General features: G+C 46.1%; 1 pseudogene; it reads right to left on the bottom strand.

Annotated features, from left to right (window-relative positions):
* Positions 1-297: 297 nt before the first annotated feature.
* On the bottom strand, positions 298-1222 carry LOC128117621 (melanoma-associated antigen 10-like; annotated as a pseudogene).
* Between the last annotated feature and the right edge of the window lie 2197 nt (positions 1223-3419).

The raw sequence follows: 3419 nt of genomic DNA, 5'->3' as shown, positions 1-3419 counted from the left end.
TCTAACCTGAATCAACAATAGATGTATTACTAATGTCATTTGGAAAAAAAACATCTCAATGATGATTTTTGATGATGAATGATGCAGGAAATGCAGCAACATTTTGAAATACCAAGAATCCCCAAATCACCCAAATGGAACAGTAAGAGTGGAATGGTTTACACTCCCCTCTCGCCAGCTCTCAGATGAGGGTCAACTACTTAGATCACTGTGTCTGCCTAACCTGATCTTGGTTGGAAACTACTAGTGTACTTGAACTGGTCACGGCAGTAGCATCATCTTCCAGATAACTCTGGCCTAGGTCCTCTCTAACTGTTCACTCAAAGCTTCTTCATACTTGGTGCCATAGGATCGGGGACTTCTCCCAGTGACCCTGGCAAGAAAGGTCAAGACATTCATCTTGGTAGTTTCAACATAGACCTGTGGGCCCCACAGGAAATCACGGCAAGGAGGGTTTCTGCCAGGAACCTGCCTAAATGGCAGGTACCGTTCCTGCACAAAATCTTCAAAAATGAGTTTCCTGGGCTCCCCAAATAAGGAATGATACTGCTCGGCATACAGCCCATTTTATTCAATACATGCCAGAATCTCTCCTCACTGATACAGTTGTTCTCTATGAAGATGATGCCAAGAATGATTATTAACAGGCCTGTCTTGGGTATGCCCTGAGCACCATGCAGCAACCCATCATAAGTGATCCCCAGGGCAGTGACAAGGATATAGGAGTGATCATCAGGATCTACTTCTATCATGTCAATGCCAAAGATCAGCATCATGCACTCATATGCCTTACTGAAGATCATAGGGTAGTACTCCTTATAATTTCTAACAATCATATCCCGCATATCTGTCTCACTGACTAGCTGCTTCCTGTGATATTGAGGAACAGGAACCGCAGCAACTCAATTATTTTTGTATTTAATGTAGCCTCTGAGGGGAAACAAGGGTCTTCTACATCCTCTATTTGGTTGACAGAAGTCTCACCAGATGGAACCCCTGCAGTGGAGCCCATAAAAGGGGGAGGAGAGGAGGCTCTTTGAGAACTCTGGGGAGAGCTTTGTGTTCCTTCATCAGATACCTCCCCTGAGATGGTGGCAGTGTCCTCTGCCTCCAGGGCTTCAAGAATGGCAACCTGTGGTGCACTCTCCAGGCCCATTTCCTCCCCTGGGGCCTGAATATTGTACAGGAGACTGCACCTCTGGTTATCCCCAGCATGATCCATCCTGACTTTCCTTGTTAACAGCAGGTAGGAGAATGTGCAGTCACAGCAGTGAAGACTCATAGGCCTGAGGGATAAGGAGAGAAGGTGAGTGGACTCTGACAGCTGTTCATTGGGCAACTCTCAAAAATACCTGTTACAGGATTTAGCTTGGGTAGTTCTCTAGAGCCAAATGATTCTTGCCTTGCATGTGCCACTGAGACCGTGAAAGAGGAAGAGACATGGCTACTCAGGGTCTACCCTCTTCTTGGCTGGCACAAAGTTTAAGAACAAGTTTCTAGGAGTTTGAGCTGGAACAGAAAGCAGTGAGGGTACCACATACCTCCTTACACCTATTCAAGGGTAACTGAGAGATAGCCCAGTAAAGAGTAGTCCATTGAACCTAGGATGGGAGACCAGCCTAATCATCACCTTGATAAATTGTGAGGTTCAGAAAGTTCTGTGTTCACCTTCCCTAAGGCAAAAAGACTATTTCGTTGAGTCAGAAGGAAGAAGAGAGGATCTACATAAAGTACCTGTATTTTTCTCTCAGTGCCCAAAGAAGGGCTGAGATAATTAATGGTTCCCTTTATGTTTGGCTGTTGGGACTCCCTGGGTTCTCACCTTAAGTATCGGCACACCCAGTCCAACCTCTGATGACTCACAACAAGATGCTCTCAACAGATCCTTCAGCTCCCTTATGCTGTACCTGAAAACAAGACACGGAGATCAGACTAACAGCACTGCTCAGAACTGTTTGGATGGCATAGCAGGGAAGACTTTTATCATGAACCTGTATGTGCTCTGGAGTGTTTCACTCATCCCTTGGGCTTCTTATTTGGATCATGCCAAATCCTAGAAGCACTGTACTTAACAAAGTCTCCAACTCTGGTAGAGTTCCTCATCTCCCCAGAGATCCTGAAAACTCCCAGAGGAAGTGAGCTGGTGGCACATTCCTTCCACCCCTGGTTGTGATCTCCAATGCTGTCCCCATGACCTGTGCCCATCTCTGACGAGAAAGTGCTTCCCTGAGTCCACCTGAAGCTCATTCAACATATTTGTCCTTCTTGAGATTTCTCCTTTATACCAGACCTTGTCTCCCCAAAGACTCCCAACTTTTCGCCTGAGGTAGTTTAAGTAAGCAAAGCACATAATTGCCTCTGAGCACTGACTCCAGGGCATAGCCAGTCTGTACAGTAACTTTTGTCTTGGCTTCAGATTCTATCCTCAGAGGAAGTCCATACATTAAATGCCTTTGTTCTCCATATGTGGTTGTGCATGCTGACTTGTCTTCAACAGTAGGGCCAAGACCATCACCTACTAAAGAAATTTCAACCCAAGTCATGCAGCCTAAAAGAAGCCTGCCTCAGAAGCCACCCATCCAGGGCTCTCTAGGCATCAGGAAAGGGGCATACAGGCTTTAAGTGATCCATTGGAGATGGGAACCTTTCATACCTTCAGTTATTAACAAAGTTACTCACCTGGATGGTGCTAGCAGATACTGGACACTCTCCTCTGGTAACAGCACTTGGTTCCTCCTGAGCTCTATGGAGAACTCCTCACTTAGCAGACCCACCTTCCTGAAAGAGGAGACAAAAGTTAAGATGAAGCACATCTAGACATACCTGAGGGGTTTCTCAAGACTTCCAGAAAGTTAATGGTCCTCTATTGTCTTGGGGATTCTGATTTTTTTTTCTTATTTACTCCTTATAAGGTCACTGATGACCCTCAGGTACATCTTTCAGACCCCTGGCCACCATGATACCCACCTTACCACTGAACAGGAAATCTTTGGTCTGGAGATTTTGCCAAAAAAAAAAAGCCTTCACTGACAGCAGAGAGCGTTTTTATATGTATTGTGGCAGAGGTCGCCTTGCTTCTATTTGAGGGCCATAGTGCCTTACCTCTGAAGATCCCAGGCCTCACTCTTCACATGACCCATGCCTCCCTCACACTCCACGGTCTGATACAGAGGTGAACAGAATTTGGTGGCTATTCCCAGGTCCTACTAGTGTTGGTGAAACTGTGCAGGCACCCCTGTGACCTGAAGAACAAGAATTTCACTCATACAGCAGCATCACACCTGGTGCCAGGCTACATAAAGCAGGAACCTTCTGTCTGTCTGAAAGTGTCTCTGTAGGCAAGCTTGTGCTGGAACCTTGACTCGATAGGGCGCGTATCCCCACCAGGAACCAAATATGGATGTGAAAAGTTAGGGTGT

Source organism: Peromyscus californicus, unplaced genomic scaffold, assembly GCF_007827085.1.
Source record: "Peromyscus californicus insignis strain IS unplaced genomic scaffold, ASM782708v3 Scaffold_10__1_contigs__length_136768540, whole genome shotgun sequence".
Lineage (NCBI taxonomy): Eukaryota > Metazoa > Chordata > Mammalia > Rodentia > Cricetidae > Peromyscus > Peromyscus californicus.
The sequence above is the reverse complement of the archived record's forward strand: the minus strand, read 5'-3'. Positions and strand labels throughout refer to the sequence as shown.